The 7,496-nt window shown below is 37.9% G+C and overlaps 1 pseudogene; it reads right to left on the bottom strand.

Annotated features, from left to right (window-relative positions):
• Positions 1-1,756: 1,756 nt before the first annotated feature.
• LOC101125663 (ATP-dependent RNA helicase DDX3X-like) lies at positions 1,757-3,791 on the bottom strand (annotated as a pseudogene).
• Positions 3,792-7,496: the final 3,705 nt, after the last annotated feature.

Genomic DNA, 7,496 nt, shown 5'->3' with positions numbered 1-7,496 from the left:
AATGTTCAATAAATATTACGTAAAACTAGCAGCAAAAAGTATCTAGAAATCTGTCGTGTGCAAATAGTTTTCTTCCCAATGGTCCCAAATAAATTTTAGAAATCTAGTCCCATCCCCTTCCCAGACAAGCTGTGTTCAACAATCTCCAAGAGACAAAATAAGATTGGAAGTTTAAGGACATGCACACAAGACAAGAGAAGACCTATATACATATATATCTGAATGTGCAATAAAAGAAGTACTTTGTACAAATTATGGACAATAAGTACAAGGGCCTAAACCTAGACTAACTGAAATAGCACCATGACAAATGACCTCAATACTGTCAAGTGTACCTACTTAATAAAAGTTCTAGAACAAGGCACAATACACTTGAAAATCTACTGCACTTTAGGAAATTTTTGCCATTTTCCTATGCCACTGTAAAAAGACTGAGTGCTTTAATCACCACATTCTGGCCACAAAATTAGAACAGAATTCAAAGTGGCAGAGGCATTTTAGTGGTGAACAATGCTCATCTTTGGCCAGATTTAACTTAAATTGACTATAAATACAATGGAAACCTATACAACTAAAACTGCGCTGTAGAGTAAATTGACACCTTGTGCAATTATGTACATATTTCCAACCTGTGTGAGCTTAAAGATTTCAGTTAGTTACTCTTCTGGAGCCATTTTTACAAAGCCTATAGTAAGCCAGTTTAGCATCTCAACTCAGCTTGAACAATCATGTGAATCAGCATTTAAAGTAAAGCCTGCTGCATAATTCTTCCTGTTAATACCCTCTTGACCAGAAAACATCAACACTAGCATGTGTTATTAGACCAAAAATCATCCAGGGCCCTAACGAGGGTTGGTCATTGCTGTGGTCCCCATCTACCATTTCAATTTCATTTATGGCAGGCATTTAAAAAGTCTAAGCAGATGAGTTCTCCTAAAAACCTATTTCAAGTTACCAGATCTTTAAGCATTCCCTGTAATAGTATGCCCACATTTGGCTAGCTCATAGTTAATAATCTGCCTAAACACTGAAAGAGGAGTTGCTGTATTTACTTGAGTTAACTTTGAAGACAGTGTTTGAATGTATGCATGTATTCATATATCACCTCATCATGACTGGAATGGCTTGTTTAAAGGCTGTGAGGTTACAAATACCTATCCAGGACAGAGTGAGAAAATCAGAACTTTAACTTAATACAGTTTGCAGCAGTAGAAACTGATTCCATTAATATACTTTACAAGATTTGCTGTTTGTTTTCCCCCAATTTTCAAGTATCAAAAAGCCCTAATGGAGGCTACCAAATAGGTTTATCCTTAAAATATTTATGGATGAATCGATGGTTCCTGTTAAGTTGTATCACACCTGTGTCCCAAGGTTTGACTTTAGCCCAAGTTCAGTAATTTTGTCAAAACAATTGATGTATTGAGCCAACAGGACATCAAAATAAAAAGTTATCTAAAGTTAACATTAACAAACAAATGATCCTCAGTCACAAAATTATAAATGCAGTTTGAGTTGGAGGTAGGCAGGAGGGGAATTAATCCAGACAATGGCAATGAAGTCTTCAAACCACCTTCCGAACGAGGTTGTTAATTGTTCTTTTCATTTCTTCTTGTGGAACATTGAGCTCCCTTAAAAAAGAAAAAATTAGTGGAGAATCACAGCTGGTAATATACTGCGAGTTCTTCAAGCTACACAAGGTATCATCCAGCTAAGTTACATATGGTTTCCATATTAGCTTGTTTGGCAGGGTGACCTACTGCAAAGCAGGCTCAGTTACCCACCAGCCAACTCTCTGGGAGTTATAATTTCCTCCATATCTATTAGTGTTGCAAAAGCCTCCATAGCCACCTCCACCAAATCTTCTGCTGCTGCCGTGGCCACCTCCACCACTGTGTCTGCTGCTTGCATGGCTGCTGCTGAAACTGGAACGGCTGGCACCACTATTTTGTCAGTAGCCTCTGGCACCAAATCCTCCACTAAATCTGCCACTCTTAGAACGTCCACAATTACTACCCTGGTAGTGGTGTTCATAAGCCATATTTTCTAACCAAGATGGCACTTCTTGTTTAGCTTCAACAAGAAGATGCAACAAATCCTTAGTGATATTTATGTTCCTCTCATTAAAGAACGAGGTGGCCAGGCCAAGGTTTTCTACACATCTTGTATGGCCAATGCCATATACATATTCTTCAATATCACTTGGCAAATCAAAATTGATAACATGTTCCACATTTGAAATGTCCAGTCCTCTTGCTGCTACTGCTGTAGCCACTAGCATTGGGCTTTTTCCTGAGGGTAACTGGTGAAGGGCTTCTTCCCTATCCCTCTGAGAATGGTGTCCATAGATACCGGTACATGACTATCCTTCATGGTATAAGATATCCTCTAGAGAATAAAAACCCTTTTTGGTCTCCATAAACCTAAAGTTAGTGCATACTTGCCTGGGATCAAGTGGATGTCTTAGGAGGTCAAGCAGAAACAACTTTGTCTGATTCTTCCACCCAAACAACTTTCTTTGTGATGTTCTCAGAGGTAGAGCCAACTCCTCCATACAGCCAATAAGATATTAATATATTCATCGAAGAAATCATGAGCAAGCATCTGTATGTCCTTAGGCCAAGTAGCACTAAACGTCATAATTTGGTGGACACCCTTTGGAGGCATGGTATCTTGTTCAACTTTTCTATGTATCTGAGGCTCAAACCCCATATCCAACATCTGATCAGCTTCTTCTAACACCAAGTATTCATAAAAGTTTAATCCAATCTTTCCTCTTTCCATCATATCCACTAGATATCCTGGAGTGGCTAGTAGCAAGTGCCATCCACCTTCTAAGACTCAAATCTGCTGAACAATAACAGCACCACCATAAATCACGCAAGGAGGAACTCTAGATCAGTACGAAAATTTTCTTGCTTTCTCATGGATCTGTATTGCCAATTCTCTTCTTGGGGCTAATACCAAGAAGATTGGGTATTGTTTGCTGCGCCCTCACTTTTAATTTTCCTTCTTGGCCCTCAAAGCCTCCTTTGGACCATCTGAATACATCTGACTCAACATGGGCAAGAGAAATGCTGCAGTTTTCCAGACCCTGTTTGGGCACAAGCCATCAAGTCTCTTTTCTCCTTTCTAATAGTAACAGCATGCTTTTGCACTGGAGTCAGGCTAGTATAATAACCTCCATGTTTCCCATGATAGTTTCTCCCATCTCAACATCACTGAAACTTTCAATATGTGGAGGACAATTGCTGTCTGTTGCCTCAACTGGAATGTCATCGTATTTCTCAAAATTAATCCCAGTGTTGCCTCCAGAAAAGAGTTCCTGTTCCAAGCATTCACTTGGTGGGAGTGGTTTTGACCAATCATCTTCATCTTATTTGTCACACCAGTGACTGTTTTCACCACATGCTAATTTGCCAAAGCCACTTCTGTCACCATGGCTGCCAGTGCCATCATAATCACTCCATCCACGATTATCAAACCCTCCCCTTGATCCACTTCCATGATCTCTGAAGAAGCTAGACTTAGTGCTTGAATCATTAGGAGATTCAAAACTGCTGTAGGCATCCTTATCTTTGCTAGAACGCCACCCTAAACTGTCTTTATGGTAGAATCCTTAGTAGCTGCTCTGTTCCTCAACGAAAAGGGATATAGTGCCCTTTGCTGGCTGTACTTCCCCCACTCTGATTATCTGAATAGGCCAGGTCTAGGCCAGCAAACTGCTGGTCCAGCCCAAGCACATTTTCAATCACCACATGACTCATCCCTGAAGAGTACCCAGGAGTCTTCCACTGCTGAGCTAATATGTTTGTTTCACCACGAAGGCCCTCTCATGAAAGAACTGTAGCTCTATTTTATCTGTCTTTAACAGAAAATATGTGTAAGAAGGCAAAACAACTATGTTCAGTTTAGTAAGAGTTGTTAAAAGTTAACATTTATTTTGTCAAATATAATTTATTATCTTTAATCAGCCTCACACCTCATATTACCAACTTAAGCATTTAGTCAGTATTTTGAAAGTCATACATGGCTTATTAAACACAACTTAATGAATTAGAGTATTATCCCAATCTTACAAATGAAGAAATTAGAACAGAAATTTTAAGCATCTTGCCCAAACTACAGTTTGCTACTCATGAAACTAAGCTTTGCATCCAGGTAGTTTGACTCTAGAACCTACCCATGGCTTTAACTAGTAGTTTCTGAGATGCAGCCACATGAACTTGAAGTAAATGCTATGTTTATCCATCTATGACTATCATAATAACCCTAGGAAACAAACAAGTGTTTTGCGTTCTGATGTTTTAATCTTTAAAGCGTAGATATTATGCATTTCGTGTAGTAGTTTTGAAGTAGATGAACTACCACCTATAAGTGTTTTTTTGTTATTGTTGTTTTGTTTTGTTTTGTTTTTGAGATGGAGTCTTGCTCTGTCACCCAGGCTGGAGTGCAGTGGCGTGATCTTGGCTCACTGCAAGCTCTGCCTTCCGGGTTCACACCATTCTCCTTCCTCAGCGTCCTGAGTAGCTGGGACTACAGGCGCCCGCCACCATGTCCAGCTAATTTTTTGTATTTTTAGTAGAGACGGGGTTTCACCGTGTTAGCCAGGATAGTCTCGATCTCCTGACCTTGTGATCCACTTGCCTCGGCCTCCCAAAGTGCTGGGATTACAAGCGTGAGCCACTACCTGGCCCACCTCTATGTGTTTTAAAGCACATAGTGTTTTCAGAGAAGAGGCTGATCAGATGAATGCTTAGACATTGTATGAAGCCTGGTTACCATGATCAATTAACCCCAGTTCTGGTTCTTATTCTAAGCCTTAGGGTGTCCCAGTATTGATTCCAAATTAAGATAGTTAAGCAATATTAACAAAGTTCCCAAGAAACTGGAGAAAATATCAGAATACTGACTAACTAGTATATTGTCTTCCTACATGGAAAGACAAATTTGAGAACTTATGAAAGAATAAGTATTATTATATAGTCATTTTCATTTATTTATTTTTTATATATTGTTCCTTGGATAAAAATTCTAATCTATGCCTGACAGACTTGATTAATATTGCATCTATCCTTGATGAATCTATCTTGTTGAACCATCAAAATGCAAGTTAACCTCCAGTTACATTTGTGAACAAATAATTTCACTACAATATAATAAATTATCAAAGAATATATATATAGAGAGAGAGAGTGCCATGAGAGCAGGTTGGGGAGAGGACCTCTGCCTATCTCAAAGAATTGGTAGGAAAGAAGAGATAAACAGGGAATAATTTTCACAAAGAGATGCTTGAGCTGAATCCTAAAGAATAAATACAAATTATCTGAAGAGGAGAAAAAAGGCAAGCACAGAGAACAGAGTATGCAGGAACAAGGAAGCCTAAGTAATACATAATTTTTTTTCCACTAACTGCTAAATAACTTTCGAAGTTAAGAAAGCTAATGGTGTATCATTAGGCACCAATAAAATTATCTTGAGATTTGACAATGCCAACTGAAAAATTTCTTCTGCAAGGCAGAGCCAGTTACCTTTTATAATATCAATTTAGATTCACACAAATAAAGACATTCTCATGTCTTCCTCGCATTCTTCTCAGGTTCTCTCAGCCAGCCATCAAAGTCATTTGACTGGACACTAATGTGATTACAAATGATCAAAGCCTTTCCTAACTGTAACACGTCAGATCAAACTTGGTGTGCAGTGTGTTTCCTGAATCATTACTAGCAATGAAAAAAAATTTTTTTTTAATTTCTACTATATACACAAGCTAGTACATAACATTTTGGCTCAGCAATACTAATGCAGTCATTTTTATTTCAGGAAGGCTTTTGATGAAATATTCAGCTTTGTTTTATTACCACAATTTTTAAAGCAATGTGCTCAGTTCATGTCTGAGACTTACCACTTCAGTTCAGAGAGGGAAATGTGGGAAACAATAAGGGTCAAGTATGAGTGGAGAGATAAAGGGCTTGAGGTACAGGGAGGGGAGATATAAAGATCAAGAACTGAGTGACACCAAGTTCAGAGTGCGGGGCAAAGTTGAAATGAAGATTATTTATGGAGTGTAGACAATCCCCTGTCTCAGAACGTTGTCTACTGCTGGTAAGTAATTACTGATACTCAAGACCACGGAATGACAAAAAGAACTCTGAAGCATTATTCCATTAACAAAATATCTTCCCATGTTTGTTAGTCATTAATATTTTTAAAGTATATGCAGTGCAAAAATAACAACAAAAGTAGATAAAATTTTGCTATGAAACTATATATAAACTAGTGTAGCTTTCCTGAAATAAAACTATTTTTATGTAGATATTACAGTTTGATGTTCGATGAGGTTTTTTAAACAGTGAAGTTGAGCACAGAAGCAAATAAGTTAAGCAATACTAATACTTTAAACAGAATAATTTCCATTTCAATAATCTTATCCTATACATAAGGTAATTTTTTAATTGAAATGGATTTTGTCCTTATCCCTACCTTTGAATGAATCCCTTCCATTTCCGCTTATGACTGAGAAGAGAAAATCAAAGGAAAAATAGAATCGAACAGTAGTAAACAGTCCGAAGTAAATGTTTTCATCTGTAACAAAAATAAAAATAAAAAAGAAGAAAAAAAAGAATTAATAAACTGTCTGCCACCTCCCTCAAAAAAAAAACCCCTCTGGTATTTATTATTATGTTATTTTTATAATTTATCGTTCACTCCCTTTACACCAGGGCTTGTGCCAAGCACCAGAAATACCGTGAAGAATAAAATATACTGAGATGACTTCATAGAATTTATAGTCAAGTAAAGGAGATAGTACTCAGATAATTACATGAACATGGAATGCAGATGCATTCAAGAGTTGTAAAGGGAAAAATCAGGATAAGAGTGCGTTGGAGGGAAACATAAGCCAATTTATGAGACCAGGGAGACTTTCCTAAGAAAGGGACATTTAAGAAGAAACCTAAGGTGATCCTAAAGTTGAGATTATCCAGAAGAAAAGAGATTATGTTTCTAGACAGAGAGAAAAGTATGTGCCAGTGCTCTGAGATGGGAGCTTGTCTTGTTTGTGAAAATAAAGTAGGTTAGCAGGGCCCCAGTATAACCAATCATGGAGTGAGCCATGACAGAAAGGCAGGGCCATGGGGTGCTTGTTATACTCCTGCCTATGACCATAAGCAATTGCACTATTGGATAGAAAACAGCTCACAAAATCTTACATTGACCTGTGAAAGGGAGATGAGGCCAATTTTCTATGGAATTCTGAGCTTATCAATTTGCCTTTGATTCCATAGGAGATTATTTTTTACATAGTGCGATTAACAGGAAACAGTAAGTAGAGGCTACAGACCAGCAGACACCACTAGTTTCAACTAACTATAAATAAGTACCTACCAAGAACATCCAATTTCCCACAACTCTACAGAGACTCTCTTGTCAAGGTTATCATGTTGTAGGTCTGATGATTACTTACCTTCTATGACAACTCAGCAGCATTTGTCAGA

The sequence above is a fragment of the Gorilla gorilla genome, chromosome 3, assembly GCF_029281585.2.
Source record: "Gorilla gorilla gorilla isolate KB3781 chromosome 3, NHGRI_mGorGor1-v2.1_pri, whole genome shotgun sequence".
Lineage (NCBI taxonomy): Eukaryota > Metazoa > Chordata > Mammalia > Primates > Hominidae > Gorilla > Gorilla gorilla.
This window is presented reverse-complemented; position numbering and strand designations above follow the sequence as displayed.